A 23313-nucleotide genomic window follows, 5' to 3' on the forward strand; every position below is an offset into this window, starting at 1 on the left:
ATGACTTCTGGACAAAGCAGGGATGCCCTTATGAATTGCAGGTGGCCCTCGGAAGTGGAATCATGGAGCGAATTCAATAATTTCACTGGTTGTGTTCCATCTGTGAAGGGCACAGACCCAGGAGCCTTTACTTGAAATGCGCTCAATATCTACATCATTGATACATGCCATCTATAAACACTCTTAAGACCTATGCTGTGTCGCAGGCCTGCATGATGAACCCAGGTTAGACGGCACGGAAAGCTTTCCTAATACTGGATGCCAAGGTAACCAGATGGCTGTGGCAGGGAACATTCAAACTCATGAATTTCTGAGTTCTTTAAAGAAGTTCTGGGTTTATCTGAGGACTGTACACCAAGATTGTGGTTCAGCTTTCTCTTGGCAAAAGAAATGTTGGGATTTCCCAACATGTACAGCCAGGAGCTGCAGGTACTGGAAGCCCTGGCTTTGGATTCTGTGTTCACATCCTTCATATTCTGTTTACGGGCAGCTGCTATTTGGTCATTTCTATATCCAAGATGCTGTGTGGGATGCTCTTCAGCCTGCCCCATTCTCACTGTGGGGGTGTGGTGCCCCTGTTTTACAGATGGGCAGGCTGAAGACAAAATAGATAGTTAGGAATCTTGACTTCCAGGCTAAGATGTTGACTTTACACACCATGAAACTGCCTATCCTTGATGTAGCTGAGAGACCCTGGAGCTAGGACCAGTTCAACAACCATCAGCAAAACAAAGAAAACAGAAATGCTGCCGGATTTATGATTCTCTTCTGAAAGCCAGGAAGTCATGATGGACACGCAGGATGAGAGCTGCATCTGTGGACCACACCCCTTCTCTTTGCAGGGTAGGCTTGGAGGCAGAGTGGCTTGTCCTCCCAGAGTGCATGTGGGTCAACAGGCAGCAGAGTGTCATGACTGACAATTAAGCAGGAGATGGTGTCTCAGGTACAATTAAGGTAAAGGTAAAAGTGTGTGTGTGTGTGTGTGTGTGTGTGTACTACTCAAAAAGCAGTCCCTGGGGAAAGCACAAAAGGAGTGGGACAAAAGACCAGGGTGTCCCACAGATGTCTTGCTGCATGGCAAATGCCTCCTTTCCTCCTAACCCCACTACCATTTCCTCTCACGCCTCCAGACTTCATGTTTTGCTACTCTAAAGAAACAAACCCTGAGCTTTACACAACCCAGATACCCTGGGCTTCCCTCCCGGGAGCCACCAGACATGGATTAGCGATCCACATTTATGGTGAGGACTGCCAAGCACTGATGCATCTATCCTTTGACCCGGGTGGACCATCACACCTTGAGTGGGGGTGAGGGCTGATAGGGATAGCAGGTGGATCTCAGAGAGGCAAGGCGGTCCCTCTATCTCCAGTTTCCCATCGCTGAAGAAGGAACAACACTGTGGCATCCTTGTCCCTTTCTATGCCCATCTCACAGGCAAGAAACACCGAGTCTCAGTCTCAGGACTAGGTAATAAGGTCCCTTAGGTGCACAGGCCCTGTTGTCTCCACCACCATGCTATAAACACATCATTAGTTTCTACTTTTCATGTGCATTGTGATGTTTGACTTATGCTAGCAACTCGCAAATGCTCACACTTTTAGCAGGGTAAGACATCCAGAACACTGAGCAGATTGCGAGTCTAGGCACAGGGAGCGGATGCACTCAGTGGACAGTCTGTCCTCATTCACTGACTGGCAGGACTCTTCCAGGAGGAAGTGTGTCCCTGAGCTTGTGTAGACAGCCTCTGCAGCCTCAAGACTGACCGCTTAGGAGTGCTGATGGCCTCATTCCAAAGTCCCCTTTGAAGGTATCTGGTCATTAAGGCATCAACATTGATTATAATCTGTCCCATCAGAATCATCCTTCACCAAAGAAGTCACTTGCAGAAAACACTTATCCTGGTACCCTTGCCTGTGCTTTCTCTTTGCTCAAAAAGAAAATAAAGAGGTGGGGGAGATGGCTCAGTCATGTGTTTGTCTTATAAGTATATGGTCCCAAAGTCATGTTTTTTTCAAAAAAAAAAAATAGTAGCATGCACTTGTACTCCTAACATGGAAAGGCTGAGAGAGCTGGATTCTAGACCTCACTGGCCAGCCAGCCTAGTCTAATCAACGAGTTCCAAGCCAGTGAGAGATTGTCTCAAAAGAAAAAGTATACAGTGCCCGAGGAACAATAATTGAAGCCTACTTCTGGCTTCCATATGCAGGAGCACACTTGCCTGTACATACATGTGCACACACACACACACTTACACCCACTCAATATTGCTGACCATAGGGGAACAGGGAAAGAAGGATCCAGACCACAGTGGGGTGGCTATTTTAAAACGTAATAACCAGGTATTGTGAGGGGTGTGGGATCCTGGAGCCCTGCACTCTCTTGTTAAAGGTGAGGGGTGTGGGATCCTGGAGCCCTGCACACTCTTGTTAAAGGTGAGGGGTGTGGGATCCTGGAGCCCTGCACTCTGATGCTAAAGGTGAGGGGTGTGGGATCCTGGAGCCCTGCACACTGTTGCTAAAGGTGAGGGGTGTGGGATCCTGGAGCCTTGCACACTGTTGCGAAAGGTGAGGGATGTGGGATCTGGAGCCCTACACTCTCTTGTTAAAGGTAAGGGGTGTGGGATTGGAGCCCTGAACTCTCTTGTTAAAGATGAGGGGTGTGGGATACTGGAGCCGGGCACACTGTTGTTAAAGATGAGGGGTGTGGGATCCTGGAGCCGGGCACACTGTTGTTAAAGATGAGGGGTGCGGGATCCTGGAGCCCTGCACTCTGTTGCTAACGGATGCAGCTGCCATGCAAAGCAGGAGGGAACTGCTTCAAAAAGTTAAAAATAGAACTACCTTATGTGCCAGCATTCCCACTGTGGGAATATATTCCAAAGAACTGGCGACTGAATATTGAGGGATATGTGTTCTCCCAGGGTTCCTCTGTTGCCCCTCCTGACAGCAAAGGCAAGAATCAGCTGGAGTCCACAAGCAGAGCACTGGATGAAGAAGCAGAAGGTCTATATCTACAGCGGCAATGGAGCCACACAGTGCAAACTGTATCACTCAGGAAAAGGAAGGGAGAAGAGGGAAGTTGATGGCGGAGCAGCACTATCAAATCCCAAAAAGTCTCAATGTGAGTGTTGCGGTGGGAATTAACTATTGTGTGGCTGCAGGTCTCAGGCCAGAGGCTCTGTATATCCAGCCCCACAGAGTCCCAATTTCATGGCATCCACCCTTTCCATCCTCATTTTTGTGTCCCCAGGCAGGGTGGCACTAGTCAGGAATCTGGAGGCCGCAGCAACTGCAGCTCCTTCTGCCTCTGTACCAGAGGAGCAGCTAGACCAGTCTATTCAAAATGTTTCCAGCTGTCAGGAGTCTGCAAGCGGAGGACTCCTGACGCTCCATCCCTCTCAGGTTGAAGCCTGGCTAAGGGAATCAAGGCAGCAGCAGGTATTAGAGCTCCCTCAGGCCTCCTTCCCAGGAAGCACTGGGCAGCACGAAAGCAAGCGGGTAGACAAAGGGGTGATTAGTTGTGAGGCGGGGGACTAGTATCATCAGGACCTCAACCCCTTTGACGAAACCTATCGGCGTTTGAACTAACCCCACCTTTGTCTATAAAGTGAGTGACTCACTCCCAGAGCAGCCATGAGTAAGAAAAGGCGTGCACACAACTCAGGTAGGGGGAAGGGTAGGAGAGAGACGCTGTTGACCATTCTCACAGCCCATTAAGTAATGAGTTCCAGTCCCCCAGACAAAGTTGGCTGGCTTCGTCAATCAAAGCCATCGGTCCAACCTCCACTTGCTGTGACTGTCCACAGGTGGAAAGTTTCCGGCGACTTTGCCTTGCTGGTGCTCACTACACAGACTTACTTTCTTACTTTCTATATTAGCCTCTACCTGTCAGGCAATGTTCTTGTCCAGTGCTCTCAGCACTCTCCTGAGGCTCTGTGAGGGATAAAGATCCAGACGTCCATTTCCTACTCCTGATTTGCTCTGTCACCAGTGACCCCCTTCATCCCGAGACTTGGTACCCTGAGTATGGCTCAACCTGCAGCACGAAAGGCAGATTCCCATACATGTTCTGTGCTCACTCTTGGGAGGATCAGCAGCCCAGCTGGGACAGGCTGTGTCCTCTAACTTAAGTGACTTCACACTCTGATGACAGACCAAGAAAAGGACCTGGACGGGATGATCAATGCTTAGAGGCCTCACACAAACCACCTTAGTTTAACTTCGGTCTTAGTTGACTTTCTATTGCTGTGAAGAGACACCACAATCTTATAAAGGAAAGCATTTAATTGAGGTGGTGGCTTACAGTTTACAGAGGTTTAGTACATTGTCATCAGGACGGGAAGCATGGCAGCGCGCAGGCAGACATGGCGTTGGCTACATCTTGATCAGAAGGCAACAGGAAGTGAACTGAGAAACTGGGTATGGTTTGATCATATATGAGAGCTCAAAGCCCACCCCCATGGTGACACACTTCCTTCGACAAGGCCACAACTACCCTAACAAAGCCACACCTCCTAATAGTGGCACTCCCTTTGGGGGCCATTTCTTTCAAACCACCACAGCTTCTTCCTCAACCAAGTTCCGCTAAACAGTGGGCCATGGTGCCCAGGTATACACTAAACAGTGGGCCATGGTGCCCAGGTATACACTGTGATCCCCCCTCTCACAACTGCGTAAAAATCCTCAGGCCCTGAGATAGAGCATGTGCCTTCCAGTAGGAACCATTAACAAGGTTTGCATGTAAGAAGTCTGGCTGGAAGTTTGGGCAGTGCCCATACTCAGAAATCCCCTGAGTATGTGTGGACTGAGAAAGAGCCGCTCCTCTGACAGCTCTAAACACTACCAAACATGACTGAAGCCAGATCTATGTGGCAATGGTGTGGGCAACTTCCCAGAGATCCATTTCTCTCCCGAACCATCTCCTTTTCCCGTGCATCCCTGAGAGGCAGACCTAGAAAACCATGAAGGCCTACACAGTGTCCTGCCAAGGGTGTGTTTCTGCTCCCTGCTCCTCTGCCTCTAGCTTTGGACATGTGGGGGATTCTACAAAGAAGCACCTGCAAAGCTAATTCTGGGTTTGTGGTAGCCCACCCCTTCCAGCTGCAGGCAGAGCATACAGAGCCCTTCTTCCCCTTACACGGCCACACAGCCAATGGGCGGTCCCATCTGCCACAGTCAGTCAGGGCACAGAGACATGTGCTTTCACGAGGCTGTGGTTTTCTCTTGCAATCAATATAAGTCCTACATCTGTCTCCACCCCTCAGGACCTGGCTTTTCTGGGTAGTGGCATCGCAGATAGGAAGAGGAAAAAAAAAAAACACAAGGAAATGGCTGAGGATTGTCTGATACGCCCAGGCCCCTTGGGCCTCACTTTGGATGAATGGTAGGAGCAATTCTCTGGTATTGAACAATTTCACAAACCAAATTTAAACTTCATTCTCAGCTTGAGACTTCACAAAGTAAAATTTAGTGACATGAAATCAAACAGAGCCCCTGGCCCTGCATTTCCTGACAATGCCTTCAGAGTTTTATAGAAAGAAAACAGACAAAAAATGTACATATAGTCTTCAGAAGAACAAAATATATGTATAGTCTTTAAAAGAATATGTCTATACACTTTAATAAATATACAACACTAAATGAAATGATTCACTCTCTGAAATACTGCTGAGAGTGTGAACTTCTTGAGATTGGTATATCTCTCCCCTGACCCTGTGATGATATTTCAGCTGCTTTGTGTGATTCAATGCTGCTGTGCACAGAAAATATTATACATAAACCATATACGACATCTTATTCTATATTAGTACAAATCACATCTTAAATTATGACTGTGTTAATTCCTTTTCTCTTAATGAAGATACATTTTTTTCATACAGTATGTTCTGATTATAGCTTTTCCTTTCCGCAAAACTTCCCAGTTTCTTCCCTGATCCCCTCCCATTTAGATCTATATTCTTCCTGTCTCTTGTTAGAAAACAAACAGGTATCTAAATAATATCATAATAAAATAAGATAAAGCATAAACAAATTGGAATGGGACAAAAGAAACAAAGATAAGAAAAAGAGTCAAAGGAAAAGCATGGGAAATAGCACATTTCCCTAGCTGAGTCAGTAAAGCATGGACTCTTAATCCCATGGTGGTGGGTTTGAGCCCCTGTTGGGTGCCATTTGTATATGGAAGTTTCTGTCCTGCCAGGTCCCACAGCTGTTCACTCCCAAAGAAACACACAGAGGCTTATACTAATTAGAAACTGTTTGGCCTATTAGCTCAGGCTTATTATTAACTAGCTCTCACAAATTAAATTAACCCATAATTCTTATCTATGATTAGCTACATGGCTTGGTACCTTTTCTTAGTGCAGCATTTTCATCTTGCTTCCTCTGCACCTGAGTGGCAACTTCAGACTAAGACATTCCTCTTCCCAGAACTCTCCTAGTCTGGTCGCCCTGCCCATACTTCCTGCCTGGCTAACTGGCCAATCAGCCTTTTTTAAAAAACCAATATGAGTGAAAAATCCTTACAGGGTACAAGAGCATTATCCCACAGTAGTATACACAGAGACTCACATGTTTGCATATATAGGAATCCTATAAAAACACAAAATTGGAAGCCATACTACATATACAAAGGACATGTAAGGTAGAAAAAAAATTGTTTTAATACAATATTATGAAACAAAGAACCTCTAATGATGCCACTGAGTTCATTTTGTGTAGGACATGGGGTCTACCCTTGAAAGTAATTATTTCCCCAGTAGAATCCCATAAAGAAAGCTCATTTCTCATTTGCAGGTGGCTATCAACTGGAGATGGCATCTGGGCTAGGGACGGGGACATGTGTCCGCTTTCCTCAGCTCTAGGACTTCATCTAAAGCAGATGAGTGTAGGCACTGTGCATGCTGCCATAGTCTCTAGGGATTCATGGTGTTCTCAAAGACTATGTGCATCAGTTTTGCTTATAAATCCTTTCTGCCTCATCTTCCACAGAGTTCCCTGAGCCCTGAGGGGAGGATTTGATGGAGACGTCCCACTGAGGACTGAGTGTTCCAAGGCCTCTCATTCTCTACATGTTGCCTAGATGTGGGTCTCTGTCTTTGTTTCATCTACTTCAGGAGGAAGTTTCTCTGATGATGGCTGAGCAAGGCACTGCTCTATGAGTATAGCAGGATGTCATTAGGAGTCATTTTTGCTACATTCCTTTAGCAGAACAACAGTATTTGTTTTCCCCTATGTCCCTGGCTTATGTAGTCTCAGGTCTCTGCTACCCATCAGTGCCAGCCATGGGTCCCATCACAGATCTTGCAGGCAGGTCACCATTGTAGATCAAAGGGTTTGTAGCTGGGTCATGTTTACCTTTCTTCTCTGGAGTATGCAGAGTACCTTCCAGTATCGTAGACATTAGTGCATGGGTTGAAGGCTCTAGGTAGGCATCAGCGAATTTTTAATTACACATTTTTAACACAATAAAAACTGTTCATTTCTGATGGGAAACTATATAATTTTGTTTGGAGTCTTCCTACTTAGCCCACGCTAGCCACAAGCCATGGATACCAGCAAGTCTCTGTGTTAAGAGATCTATAGGTAAACCACTGAACCTGCCATCCGTTTGATGCTTTGATGTACACATATATTATGTGACATTTAAAGGCAAACAGACTTGTCCTCTTAAATACTTAACCAGCTACTCATGGGGAAGAGACTTGATTCTTTCTTCTGTTTCCTCTGTCTCTTCACCATCATCTAGAGTGACCCTGATGCACAATAACACCCAGCACTTGTCACTCCTGCCCAACTGGAACTTATCACGCACTGGTCCATCTCTTCTCACCCTCTCCTCTTGCCCAGCCCCTGGTGATCACCATTAGCCATTGTGATGACTACTCTTGATTGTCAACTTGACTATATTTGGTATTCACTAAAACCCAAAAATGGCAGGGTGCACCTAGGAGGGATTTTTGCTTGTTAGATAATCTCAAGTGGGAAGATCCACTTCTGATCTGGATCTCTGATGTCAGAAGACCCACCTCTAATCTGCGCCAAGTCTCCTTCTGGAAGCCTCCATAAAGGACATGGAAGGAGGAAGATTTTGCTCTTTGCATGTTTTCTCCAGCCTGGCTAGCAAGTCCATTCCTTCACTGGCATTAAATGAGTCTATTTCTTCAGAATTCCAGTGTATAGTGAAGGCCAGATGAGATATCCAACCTCATAGACAGGACAACTATTGGATCCTTGGACCTTCCATTCATTGGCAGCAATTGTTGGGTTAGCTGGATGACACCCTGTAAGTCATTCTAATAATAATATATAAATACACACACACGTGTGTGTGTGTGTGTGTGTGTGTGTGTGGAGAGAGAGAGAGAGAGAGAGAGAGAGAGAGAGAGAGAGAGAGAGAGAGAGATTGATTCAATCTATAAATTCTGTTACTCTAGAGAACCCTGACTAATAAACACCACCCTGACTGTCAGTGGGAGATAGTACAAGCCGAAATCATGCACTGTCGCCTAGCATGGCGACCTCCAGTTCCATCCACGCAAGATTCCATTCCTTTAGATGACTGAAGAGTACCCATACGCATATGCGTTGTAGTCTTTATTCATTCACCAGACAATAGATACTTAGGTTGTTTCCCTTTCTTGGCCATTGCGAATTATTCGACAGTGACTATGGCCTGCAGGTGCTGAGCTGACATGCTGACTTCATTCCCTTTGAGTACGCACACATTAGTAGAAGTGCCAAGTCACGCAGAAGTGCTGGCTTACTTGTTGGGAGACCACCACCTTGTGTCCGCGAGGCTCTGCTGACTCAGTGACGCCAACAGTTTGTAAGGATTTGTCTCCTCCGCCCCCCAACACCTGTTCTCCTTTAAGTAACTGCAGTTTCTGCTGGGACGATGTGCCTCACCTGGTTCTGGTTGTATTTCCTTTGAGACTGGTAATGTGGAGCAGTTTTTATGCAACTGTTGGGCATGTTTACAGTTTCCTTTGAGAAATATTGATCTCCTTAGGTGCATCGTCCATTTTAAATCAGTTTACTTGACTTTCACTATTAGGATTTTTAAAGATGTAGATTTTTTTAGCTTGTTGAACACTTTTCTTTTTGTAGGAAGGGGTTCAAAACATAAAAATTACTTCATTAGCATTTTAATTGTACAGTTTGTGGTGATTACTGTATTTACAGATGAAGTCATCACCACCATCCCTCTCGAGAACATTCTACTTCCTAAGCTGAAATTCTGCCACCTTAAGCACTAACTCCCATTCTTCCCTCAGCCTCTGGCATCACTGTCCTCTGTCCTGTCTCCATGAGTGCGGCCACTCCAGCCCCACCTGTGACTGGAACTGTGTGGAATTTACTGGCTTTGGAGTTCTTTCAACACACTGCCCTTCCTTCAGGCCGACCCCAAGAAAGGGGGTTGGAGGTCTCTGTCTTTGGAAGGCTACGTTGTATCTAAGTCTAGCTTTTAATACTCACACAACAGACAAGTCCAAAAATCATCTTCTCAGTACAAAATACTCAAGAAGATTTGGGTCAGATCAAATCATAGATTGTTTTCAGTGACTTTCTAGATCGCTAAAGATGCCTGCTCAAGGCACAATTCTGTAGCACAAATACAAGTTCCTCAAATACTCCCACGGCAGGCTACTGTGCCTAGGGTAGGACTCTACTGCACTGAGAAGCGTTCCTAACACATCCCTTTAAAACCGCCCTCACGGTAGCACAGGAGCTCATTCACACGCCGACGTCACTTCTGCAGCTGCCATGCCCACTATGGAGGAGGCGTTCTCGAACATCAGTGGACTGGCTATGCTGGCACACAAAGTAGGCTTGTGCTCACGGACACCATTTGCAGAAACAGAAAGGGAAACGACCACCTCAACCAAAATCAAACATATGTTATGACTTATTGTTAAAGCTACAGCTGGTTAGAGTTTAAACAACTTGCCTTAAGAAATTGATTTTAAATCTAAGAAACTTGAATCCATTTTTCTTTCTAAATTACTCTACTTTTAAACAGCATATCACTTCTTAATTGCTCTGTGCTTAACTCTCAACTGAGCACAGACGGAGAGGCTACCAGTGAGGTCAGGGAGCGACACACCCCAATACCCTCACACAGTTTACTGTGACTCTTCATAATGGGGTCTGAAATTTTCTCTCGCATTTAGCTCTTAAGTTTACTTCGACATCTGGGGTTTTCTGGTGTAAATTTTACAAAATAGTATAAGAAAATGTTTTCATTGAATTAATTAAATCATTTCCTTGAAATAATGTTTTGAATGCATGCCTAGGTATGTTTAGAAGAAATTGTTAAAATGTTTAAGAAAATCATCTTTAAAATACTAAAAACTGGGTAGACATTAAAAAACATCTGCATTATGTATAAATACTGTGCACACTAATATTTCAACTCTGTTACGCTGCAGACCGCCAAGCGACCACCTGAGTTCAAACAAGCCATCTGTTCAGTGCCTGCCCAGAGCTGAAGGTATGGCAGGAAATGCTCTCCGCCCTTCGAGGCTGCATCAGAGTCCTATGATCAACTGTGCCAACTGTGAGATTTTTCTTAACCTTCTGGTCCTTCTGGCAGGGGGCACACAACCATTCCTTAAGGAAGCAGAACCCAGGGAACGGGCTATGGTGAGAAGAGCAGTCTGCAGGAGGCCCAGCATGGCGCACTGGCACTCTCAGGCCTCCACGAGTTGCCCAGTGAACAAGACTTACAGGAAAGCTACCTAAGGGCGGCTGGTGATCAGATACTCAACACCTCAGCTTGGGATCACTACACAACAAAGAAATTGTTTCCTTGCTTTCTTTTACATCATTGTGAGGTATTTCAAACTTAGCAGAAACCCCCCTAGGAATCCACAGCAGCTTCAAGGAGCTCTGACAAACCGCCAACCCAGGGAAATCACAGGCATGGAAGAGCTTTATCAAGCTTGAAGCCAAGAATGGGGGAACTTGGGTTATTTTGTTTAATGTTTCTGCTCTTCAAATAAGCTCTTTTAAATGTCATAATAATATCATTTTCTAAAAGTCATGCTAACTCCAGAGGCGCCAGCCCTGAAATGCATCCCTTTCCACATGAATGACGGATAAAAGATAAACGGGGTACACACCTGCCCTGAAAACTCCGCCTAGCAACACGGCTAGGAAAATTATTTCTATGAGTTGTTTAATGTCCAGACCACAGAGGAAGGACTCCTGTCCAAGGGCTGGTGGCAGATTGCATGTCTGTGACCACTGCAATATGTTGACCCAGCCAGGCCCAGTCAGCTCTTCCAAGTCAGAGAATACCCTGCCTGTGCACCCTCTTGTTTGCGTTCCTATTGTCTGCACATTCTGAAAAACAGCCCCATATTTTCACTCCTGCCCTAAAAGCATGCCCCTGGGAAAGAAAACCTGAAGGACTGCCACAACCGAGGTAGCCCAAACACTTGGATGAGGGACAATGACATCAAAGAGAGCTTGAGTCTTTCTGCCTATTCGGTACGTGGGGAGTGAGGAGCCAGACCAGTGTTCCAAGTGAACACAGCTCCCTGTGGCCTCCTCTTCTCATCAAGCTATCAAAATGGTCAGAAAAGAGGCAGCAACATACAGGGCCGAAAGGTGAGAGCCAGAGCAAAAACAGGCACAACCATGAGTCACAGAGACACTAGCCAGGTTCCTGTTCGGCCCACAGGCCTGAGTCACCTCCTTCCCTGAGTGGGAACAGGCCATGCTCCTTCCCTAGCCTTTGTTCTAGCACACGCTCCCAGGCTCCCAGTCACGAGCTGACCCAGACTTTCCTATACACTGAAATCACTGCCCAATACAAGCCTGCTGATCGACTTTCCACAGAGCGGGTTTCAGCTAAACAGACAAATGTTAAGTTCACAAAGTGGCCAGGGTGTTCCTCAAGAGTTTGAGAAAAATCAGCAGAGTTGAGCTGGCTGCCCAACCAAGGAGAGCAGGCCCTCACACAGCAAGAAAGCAGCCCCAGTGGCATGCCACACACCCAGAAGATAATGTCTGGAAAACCTAGGGAAACATTTCTAAACAAGGCCATGTTTTGAACTGTTTCCATTGGGTATTTTCTTTATTTAATAAGACGATATAGATTGTTAAAATGTATATTGATTTTATTTTCCAAATTTGAAAAGTTTACTAAAACTGTTTGACATTCCTAGTCTCAGCTGGGGCACGCCCTCAAGGGGAGGGATAGAGTGCTCATTTGGCAAACATTTCGTAGACCTCGTGTCCCTAAGATTCATACTGAGAAATTAATTAGCTCTTATTAATGTCTTAAATATTTTATTGCCCTTTTACTTTATATTCTAGAGTCTCAAGGATTTTTAATATTAAAGGGGAAAAGGGCACAGCCTCATTAGAATTTTCTTCAGCTCAAGATGACTCTATGCTGAGACCAATGACACTGCCTGATGCTCTACTGACCCAACATCCACATGCCACACCTGATGCTCTACTGTCTCAGCATCCACACGCTATGCCTGATGCTCTACTGTCTCAGCATCCACACGCCACACCTGATGCTCTACTGTCTCAGCATCCACATGCTATGCCTGATGCTCTACTAACTCAGCATCCACATGCTATGCCTGATGCTCTACTGTCTCAGCATCCACATGCTATGCCTGATGCTCTACTGTCTCAGCATCCACATGCTATGCCTGATGCTCTACTGTCTCAGCATCCACATGCTATGCCTGATGCTCTACTGTCTCAACATCCACATGCCACGCCTGATGCTCTACTGTCTCAACATCCACATGCCACGCCTGATGCTCTACTGTCTCAGCATCCACATGCCACGCCTGATGCTCTACTAACTCAGCATCCACATGCCATGCCTGATGCTCTACTGACTCAGCATCCACATGCCATGCCTGATGTTCTACTGACTCAGCATCCACATGCCATGCCTGATGCTCTACTGACTCAGCATCCACATGCCATGCCTGATGCTCTACTGACTCAGCATCCACATGCTATGCCTGATGCTCTACTGTCTCAGCATCCACATGCCACGCCTATGCTCTACTGACTCAGCATCCACATGCCATGCCTGATGCTCTACTGTCTCAGCATCCACATGCTATGCCTGATGCTCTACTGTCTCAGCATCCACATGCTATGCCTGATGCTCTACTGACTCAGCATCAACATGCCATGCCTGATGCTCTGATGTCTCAGCATCCACATGCCATTGATGGAGGAAGGTCATTGGTTAATTAAAAAAGGAACTGCTTGGCCCTCATAGGTTAGAACATAGGTGGGTGGAGTAAACAGAACAGAATGCTGGGAGGAAGAGGAAGTGAGCTCAGATGTCATGCAGCTGCTCTCCAGGGCAGACGTGATGAAGCTCCGACCCAGTATGGACGTAGGCTAGAATCTTCCCGGTAAGCGCACCTTGGGGTGCTACTCACATTATTAGAAATGGGCTAGTCCAGGTGCGAGAGTTAGCTGAGAAGAGGCTAGATATAATGGGCCAAGCAGTGTTTAAAAGAATACAGTTTGTGTGTTGTTATTTTGGGGCATAAGCTAGCCAGGCGGCAGGGAGCGGGGTGGTAGGAACGTAGCCCGCAGCTCCCACTACATGCCATGCCTGATGCTCTGATGTCTCAGCATCCACATGCTATGTGTGATGCTCTACTGTCTCAGCATCCACATGCCATGCCTGACGCTATGCCCACACTGAGGAGAACCTGGCACCTGGGTCTAGAGAAGGGTAGCAGGAGCCCATGGTATACTTCCATGAGCACTCAAATAGACACCAATGGAAACACTTTGTGGAGGCTCTCTAGGTCAATGTCAAACAGAGTCCTATGTTGTTGCTTAGTGGGTTAAGACAAGGCCTCACTTTGTAGCTCAGGATAGCCTCAATTCCATAATCCTCCTGCCTCAGCCTCCGGAGCCCTGGAATTATGAGCATGTCTATCATGCTGGAGGTGTGTACTGTAATGAACTGACGAATTCAAGTTGTACCTTGTTTGGTATTGCTATCAAAAGGAGACATACTGGAAAGGATGACACATTGTCAGGGGCTGAAAACACAAAGCCCCGGCAGAAAATGAGGGAAAGTAGTTAAGGGTGGTTTTCCTTTTATCCAGAAAAACAAAATTAGTTATTCATTCTCTGTCTTGGTTTCACTACAAGCATTTGTTTCTCAGGGCCCCACCATTAATCACCAGCCTCCTTACAAATGTGTACACTCCTACGGCGGATTAGAGAACTCAGTTTTAAAGCAGAGAGTTAATATGCCTGAGCTTACTGGGCCTTCAGCGGATGAGAGCTTTAATCACATTGGAAACGCCCCTACACCTAGTTATTATTGGCTTTTGCATCTGGGAGGCCACCCTAATAAAGCAGACCCACGGTTACCCTCTCTTAGGAAGCCAGCAGGCCAGGGCCACAAACCCTCCTGAATATCACAACAGTCACACCCAAGTTACCTGCCATGACACTGGGACCTCAGGCCTCCTCTCCATCTCTGCTGCCATCTCCAGTTGGTCCCATCCCCCTCTTCAGACACAGGTGCCCAGGACTGGGAGAAGTGAGCATCTTCCTGTGATGTCTGATGCTATGCTCTCTTGTCTCGACTACATTATCTAGACACTTAGCCAAGCATCTCAATGTTGCTGCAGTGTCTTTCAGATGGGACTGACGTTTATGTCAGTAGACTCTGAAGAGAACGAGGGACCCTCCACAATGAGGTGGGCCTCTTCTGATCAGTTGAGAGCCATATGAGAAGACTGTGGTACTCAGATGAGTCTGTCTCCCACTGTGTTGAAACCTGAGCCACCAATCAGATCTCTGGAGATCCCGGCTTTCATCCACCTTGTGAACTTCATCCTCTACAGTTCCTACAATTGTGTAGATGAATTCCCTAAAATCAATCCACCCCCATTCTTACAGGCTCTGATCTCTACCCTATAAGGTCCCCAGGTTCACCATGCGCTGAATGACTCTTGAGGCAGGTGCCTGCCTTCAGCAGTAGAGACCCTTCGTACCTCACAGTCAGTTGGGCTCCGGTCCCATAAGAACCCAGGTACTGTCTTCTCAAAGACTTTGCATCTACGAGATTTGAAAGCTCCTTTGTACCCAGATGACTACCATTGATGATGCACCCATGGCTAGAGAAATCCCTGGAGGAGTCTTACAGAGTTTTTTAAAGCCAGGCCCACCCTCTTGCAGACACTGGCAGAGGTAGCCATAGTGACCACACACACCCCTTCTCTTGTCAGAGACCTGTTGCATAGAGCCTCAACCTTGAACTATGTGCACCCATTCTAGACCCTCTGTGAGGTATACCTGGCCAGGAAGAGGGGAATCACTGTCTCATCCTGTGGTCAGGCAACTTCCAGGTTATCCATTACCTCAGGGGGGGGGCTGAAAAGTTCATACTCTGACCAGACATGGGGTTTGTGTGGTCAGGAGGAATGAACATACCACTTCCTACTGGTCAGTGGCTTGTGGGCTGTCCAGAGATGCCTGCTCAGGGGGTTAAGGTCAAAGAGGGCAGTAGACCTTGTACAGAGGTCTGCACAGGACTCATCTGACAGTACAGGTCTTGAAGACACTGGTTATGGGAGCTGTCAGCCATACCACTTTACTGTCATAGTGATTTCATCAGACGGAGAGGAAACCAAATGAAGAGAGGGAGAGTGGTGAAGAAATGGACTCCGATGTCTAAGCAACTGAGCTGGTTCTCCCTGGTGAACTATGTATCTATCACAAAGGAAAATGGTAAAGGGGCCAAGCTCTGGCAAAGGTCAGAGAGGGCAGCGCAGGTGGAAATACAAGGGTAAGCAGGAGAGGAAAGGGAAGGACAGGGGATTGTCAGTCTGTGGAGGATGCTCAGTGGTGACGTCACCATGTGAGAGACACAAATCACAGTCCAGCCATGGAGCATGCAAACTGTGACCTGGCCACAGAAAGGGCAGCTTCGACAACCTGAGCCTCCATCCTCAGAGCTGCCTGAACATCTCCTGATGTCCCAATGGTCTGAATTATTACAACATAGATCTCCATGGAAAGAGGATGCTGATTTAAGAAAATAAGCCCCTACTAAGTGTTCTGACATCTCTTTCTTCCTTTTGTTCCTTTTCTTTTCTTTCTGAGATATTTATTCAAAACTTTCTAAATTTTTCCAAGACTACTTTTAAAAAAAAGTTTACTTTAACACTAAACTTCCCCCAACTGTTTTCTCCTCCTTTTTTATTTAAAATAGATTTTTTTTCCTCACATAATATGTCTGGATTATGGTTTCTCTCTCTGCTCCTCCTCCCAGTTCCCTCCCATCCCCTCCCCATACATTGTATTTTTGTCTCTTGTTAGAACAAAATGAGTTCTAAAGGTTAATAGAATAAAAACTAACACATTGTAATAGGGCAAAACAAACAAAAGGAAAAGAATCATCCTCCCAAAGGCACAAGAAACAGATATAGAAGCAGAGACCCACTCATCCACACTCTCAGAAATCCCATAAGAAAAGTAAAAAGAAAAAAGAAAAAAATTTAAAACCCTTAAAGCCATAATATATATGCAAAGAAACTGTAGAATAAAAAGAGAAAGAGAGAGAGTGTGTGTGTGTGTGTGTGTGTGTGTGTGTGTGTGTGTGTGTGTGAAACAAAGCAAAACAAAGGCCTGACACAAGGAAAGGAAGCCATGGATTTCATTTCACGTTGGCATCCACTGCTGGGCATGCAGCCTGCCCTTAAAAATACTTTGTTTCCCCAGCGAGACTCCCTTGAAAGAAACTATTTTTTTCATTTGCAAGTGGATATCAATTGGAGACAGCTTCTGGGTTAGAGACAGAGACATGTGTCTACTTCTTTGAGCTCTAGGACCCCTCTGGCTTAGACCTGTTCAGGCCCTGTGCATGCTGCCTCAGCTGCTATGGACTTCATGTGTGCATTGATCCTGTTGGTTCAGAGGGTCGATTCCTTGATGTCCTCCAGCCCCTCTGGCTCTTACACTCTTCCCTGTGCCTGTGGTGTGTGCAGCCACCTGTGCGCGATGGCTGCATAATGTCAACGGCCTGAGTGTGTAGTGTCAGGCAAGGTTTTATTTCTTTGTGAATGTCTTTATGAGTCATATTTTTGATATGATTATCTTGTTACCGAATCAATAAAAGAAATAAGTCATGGCTGATAAAAGATAACCCCCACTTTCCATGCCAACTCCAGGCTGGCCGACAGGCTGGCTTTCTGTCTGGCTACAAATGGTATGTCTGGGTCACATACATTCTCCCTCTCTTCCTGTAGAAGTCCTACTGCCTCCGTGGGATTGGGGTGGGGTCAGGGTGGGGGCGGGGTGGGATTTTGATGGGATGGGGTGGGTCTTGGGTGGGGTCCGGGCGGGGCTGGAGTGGGATTGGAATAGGGTAGGGGAAACTAGAGTGGGATTGAGGTGGGGTCGGGGTGGGACTGGGTGGGGTCGGGGTGGGTCTGGGTGGGACTGGGATTGGTGTTTTTCAGATGATGATGACATGACCAGGAACAAACTACAAGGCTCAAGGAGAACCACATAGACCTTTTCGTTCTGTCTTGAGATTGCAGATTCTGAACATTGCCCTGAGACAAACACCCAAGGCTGACACTGAGATCATGGACACTGATAAATATCAGGTCCTTGAATGTGAGTTGAAACTTCAGGCAGGGATTCTGGATTCAAAAGAAAGGCAGTTTGCTATGGTGACCAGCTCAGACGGGAGCCCTGACATAGAACCAAGATCTCTAATAAAAAAAAAAAAAAAAAAAAAAAAAAAAAAAAAAAAAAAAAAAAAAAAAAAAAACACAGAAACTGTGAAGATGATGATTTCAGCCTGAGTGAACACGCTTCACACGAACTCCCCATTAACAAGAGCCTTCAAAGGAAACAGGATCACACTGCATTTGTATTCCTTTTAGCATTTTTTACAGAAAAACAAAACAAAAGTCTTATGTCATGGAACAAACTAGAAAAAGCAAAACATCAGCTCCTGGAGTAGCCTAGACCAGCAGAAACTGGACCTTGGAACTCAAGGTCTGGCGTCTGCACTGTCTTCCCTGGGGCCCAGGAAATGCTTAATTATCAGGGAGCTGAGCCACCAGCTCCCTACTGTACCAGTTCACACTGGCAGAGCCCAAGCCTCCCTATTGTACCTCACACTGGCAGGGCCCAAGCCTAGTTCCATAATACCGAGTTTCCTAAGCGACCTGGGAACCAGTGGGATCCCTTGCACTGATTGCTTGGTCAGAACAACTGTGGCAGCAGATCCCAAGAAAGAACTGAAGCCTGGAGGTCACAGAAGAGTGGCCACATCCTCTTGTACTCACCCTCTCTCCCTGTCACTTCCTGTGGTCACAATAGGATGCCGCCCTGAAGCAATACGGTGCGGTGTCTGTGACCATCTCTGGGTAGAAACATCATCGCTATACTCAAATCGTCAAGGTCAACAAGTAGCTGATGAACCAAGCGTTATAAACTAACAGAGCAAAGTGTCTGAAAAAATGTTCTCCAAAATCCTCCCCTTATTTCTTTTAAATCAGAAAATCCTAGAGCTTTGTTTCTTTCCTTCTCTGCTTTTCTTCCTCTCTCGGTGGCTATCAGGGCAAACAAGAGGGACATTACTCTGTCTACAAATCAGTAAAAAGTGAGGTTTTACAACATGTGCAAAATCCTTATTTCCAATCCATGTTCCTATCTAAGGCCTTGGCACTACCAAATACTCAACCAAGAGGAAGTGCTGCCAGAATGCCGAGACCTGGCATGGGCTGTAAAGACCACCAAACACAGATACGACAGGCCGAAGGCCCCTGTACACTCCTGACTGGAGGAAGGGGATGTTTCGGCCAGCTGTGGGCATCCACTCCTTACGGAGAACAAGCAGGCGGCTGCCAGTTAGAGAAATAAGTCATTTGTTGACATGCTGGCATGCCTGTGCAAACAAAAAGCAGTCCTGAGATCGGTAAGACCTAAGGATGCAACTTTTGGTTCTGAGTTGGCTGGTTATGCTGCAACAACTGTAGAGACTGTCAGGAAAGATGGGAGGAAGCCACAGGCCCTTTTGCTTATTTGTTCCAAGAGGACCCCTGAAAGGCTGTGCCTCAAGTTCTTTCAGTCTGTGTTGACACCCCTATCAATCTCCTTGCCTAGACTCTTTCACAAGCACAGAAACAGACAAACAGGCTCAGCATCCAGCTGTTACCTTGGTTCTGGCAGCTTCATAATGTAACTCCCAAAGAAGGTGGCAGAAGGCACAGAAAAGGGGAAAAGCTGTCTATTCTGGCTTATGAGGCTTTGTACAATCTTCCAGTCCTGTGATTACCCCAATCCTTAGAGACAGACAGTATAGGTTAACTCTTCGCTGTAGGTATGAAAGCTTTCAGAACCACAGAGTTCAGAGGACAAGGCATTTACTAGAGGCTGCAGGGAGGGTGAAAGTGTCACAAGCCCTACTGGGGTGTGACAAGCATAGCTCCTCTCACGATGGAGGAGCTGGGCTTCTGGAGAAAGCTTGCTGCAGAGAGTTGGTTTGGGAGGCAACATGAAGACAGAGCTAGACTAGGAAGGACAAGACCTGTGAGACGGACAGCAACAGAAGTGGGCTTCCATTCCAGGGGTGACAGGACCAGGCAACCCGTCAGCAGTTGCCTGAAGGACGACTCTGGGAAGATGGAGAATAGAGATCAGGTAAAAAGAACCCAGGGCTCCCAGCTTGAGTGTCTGCAGGTGGTACCCATGAGAAGAGGACAGATTACGGAGGGCGGAAGGAGGAGGATGTGGGTTTTGCCTAGAGCAATGTGTTCGTGTGATGATGGATAGTCAAGGTGAAAACGTTCACAGACTCTGAAAGGAAGCTGACAGTGCGTAGACACATTAAGGCTAGCGTCCTGCTTTGGGAAATGAAAGTCACGGAGGTGACAGCTGGAGAAATGAGATCAGTTGAAAGAAAACACGAAAGACAAAGAGGACATTGGAAAGTGCTCATTTGGGAATAAAAAGATGAAGGCAAGTGATACATGTGGCTGACTTCATAACTAAACAAGCGCCTGACACTCTACAGAAACCACACCAATAAGATGAAGCCATGCCCTTAAAAGCAAAGGCTGGTGTAGGACCCCAAGAGAGAGTGGGCAGATTACCTCACATGGGGTCGAAAGAATGGAGGAATTGGAGGTTAGCCGGACCACAACGCTGAGAGAAGAAAGGTACAGAATGGCAAGGACCTCAGGGCCAAAGTTCTGGAGAGTACTCCTGTACCCAAACAAGAGGCAGGAGGCAAGAAGAAATTCAAATTGCAAAGATGGAGTAACTTAAGAGACCCCCAATGGAGCAGATGAGAACGTTGATACAGAAGACTGTCAGACACAAGCATCATCTGGAACATGTGTCTGCACACTGGATGATTTCACGTTATGATGGGCCGTGGGTTGGTCTAAATGGTAACTTCCTGCACAGTCACAGACATCTGAATAGCCAATCTCTAGGTGGTAACACTGTTTGGATGCGCTTAGAGGTCTGGCCTTGCTGGAGAAAGTATGTCACGGGTTGGGGGGGACAGGCTTTGAGAACTTAAGGCTTCACCCTCTACTCAGTTAGCTCTCTGCTTCCTGTTTGTGTTCAAGATGTGAGCCCTCAGATTGCTACTCCAACCACCATGCCTGCTGATTCTCTGACACAACAGAGTCTTATCCTTCTGGAATGGTAGTTTCAAGTAAATCCTTCCTTGGTCATGGTGTTTAATCACAGCAATAGAAAAGTGACTAAAACAGGCAGAACTTCCTGCCCATAATATTCTGGAAACTACCAGTGTTTAATGGGTTTTTCCAACCTTGCTAATTTTAATGAGTTTTCATGACATAGAAATGTAGTCTTATTATGTCATTAAAAAGACACTTCCATAATGTCATGTTTCAGCAGACTGGGAAGAGAGACCTTTATCAGACCCTTAGACACACAAGTCACCTTTGTAATACGAAAACAACCCACTGTGTGTAAAACAAACCTTTCTTTTCTTGTGGAGGCAAAATCATGGATTTGGTATCTAATTTTGCTATACTACATAACAGTTGAGTCAAGTGCTGGTGCTAGCATGGGAAACGAACTTTCCCATCTTTATTGGCAACTACTTCATAACACTATAGGATAAACTACTCCAGCTCATTTGACCATCACCCTACTTCTCCTTGTTCAAGATGTCAGTACAATTAAGAGGGAAAAGTCATCACTAAACTCGGGCCTAAGTGTTTGCAAAGATATGCTTCATGGAATGAATGAGCTCAATGAAAACGTTCAGATTAGAAAAATTTGGGTTAAAATGATGGTTTCAACTCAGGCGTCATAAAAATAATGACTTCCACGTCTCCTGTGATATATGCTATTTCATAAACCAACTAGACATGAAGAGAGGCAGTTGCATATAGACTACACAACGAGTCAACTCAGACCATTGCACCCTTGGCCTTGGTCCTTAGAAGCAAATATATGGGCATGGTGTCCTGGCCCAGTTCTTGATAAAGAATGATGCATGTCTCCCAGAGTCCCCTGAGTTGGGTCTTACGGGGAAAATTTCTCTTAAAATGTAGTATGCTCCTGCTCAAAGTGGATCTTTAAGAGAGAGAGAGAGAGAGAAAGAGAGAGAGAGAGAGAAAGAGAGAGGTATTCCCTCCTGCCCCCGCACTGGTCTCTTGAAGGTTTAGCTGACAATTGAGACTCAAGAGTAGAATCTCAGAGTCAAGTGATCAGCCATGATCAGGAAAGATCTTCCTTTCTAGTGAACTCTGACTATCTTACTGTTTCAACATACGTTAAGCTCCACTTTCTATAAGTAAATGAAACTAGCAGAAATACCTCAATCTCACCCAACCCAACTCAATGGCTTCTGCAATAGTCTGTCTTAATTCCATTTTTCTTCCAGATCAAATTAGCTACACTGATGACAAGATGTGTTTGTCTTTCCAGGCTTTTGCATCCAGACAACAATTTGAAAGACAGAAATTACTAGCTCTTCCCCTGTCCCAGGTACTTGGCCTCACAACACCCCACAGATAGGAGCTGATCTTCTCCAAGAGATGACGACCAGGCAAGACTGACACCACTTGGGGCCATGCTGTGCCCAGGTACTCATGCCAAATGCTGGCTCCTTGGCAAGCTGTCTCTCAGGACAGGTGCAGCCTCTTTGGGATTTAATTGCCTGTGAGAGGGCTGTTACATCTTCCTCACCACCCCCCCCCCCTTCGGTAGGCATAAGCTTTTCTCCGTGGGTGTCTTAGAGTCATTGATCCTCCACTAGAATGAGACCATTAATCTCTAGACCTAATTTTACTTCTGGTTTTCAGGGATATGGCCTTTCCATGTGGCCCAGGGTGGTCTCCAACGTGCAAGCTTCCTGTTCCCGCCTCACATCTAATCTTCACAAGCAAAGGAAATGTGGAGCTGTGTGGGTCTCAGGAAAAGAAGGCCAGGAAACAAACTGTCTGGGAAAACACATTTCCTACTTTTATTTAGAAACAAGAATACTGTTTTCAAATGCTGAACACACTTCACATGGGGTTTCCAACCCAGCATGTCAGTGGTAGCTCCTAAGGACATGTTTGTTCGGTTTGTTTGCCTTTTTATCAATGACAAGAGGATGTTTGTTCAAGCCACCAGCATTACCAAAGAAATGGGCAGAGGAGCTACACAGCTCACAGGGGTAAGTGTGTGGTTACCAACCAAGCTATGGCATCATCTGGTGGGGAAACCAGGGTTCCAACATATCCCTGTCTCTGGCTTCCTCTTTGGCTGTAACTTCCAGGGGAGTGGGTATTTTCCTCCCACATTGGAGGAGAGATGTAGACTAGAAACAAGATATAGAAGCAGCCTTGATGCCCATTCATGCCACAGAGGCCACAGCATGTTTGTTGTGTGTTGTCTCCTTGGCACAGTGGATGACATTAAGCTCAGAGAATGTTCCCAACGTTACAAAGTTCTGGTACAATGAGCACCCTCCACAGTAAATAATAAGTAGAATGACTGACCTAAAAGGAGGGGAAACTGCAGGCATTTTCTCTTTAAAAATTCAACTTATTATGAACCAGAAATTCAATAGATTAAGGATGATTAAGGATGTATGTTTATACAACTGTGCCATATGTAGGAATCTGTACATAGCTCACATAGACTAACATATTCAACACTGCCCTTGACCGTGCGTAGTCTTATCATTAATACTAACATCATCTCAGAAACTACTGAGTATTCGGAAATGTAGCAAGTTCAAATGAAATTATATAAAATGTAAAAAATATAAGTGAAACAACCACTCACTGAAAACTTAGTTTG

At 45.9% G+C, this 23313-nt stretch overlaps 1 protein-coding gene across 3 annotated transcripts in view; it reads right to left on the reverse strand.

Moving 5' to 3' along the window:
- Window positions 1-23313, reverse strand: part of Dlgap2 (DLG associated protein 2) — a 677680-nt gene that overhangs the window by 380264 nt on the left and 274103 nt on the right. The gene's annotated exons all lie outside the window — the stretch shown is intronic.

This window comes from Chionomys nivalis, chromosome 20 (genome assembly GCF_950005125.1).
Source record: "Chionomys nivalis chromosome 20, mChiNiv1.1, whole genome shotgun sequence".
Taxonomy (NCBI): domain Eukaryota; kingdom Metazoa; phylum Chordata; class Mammalia; order Rodentia; family Cricetidae; genus Chionomys; species Chionomys nivalis.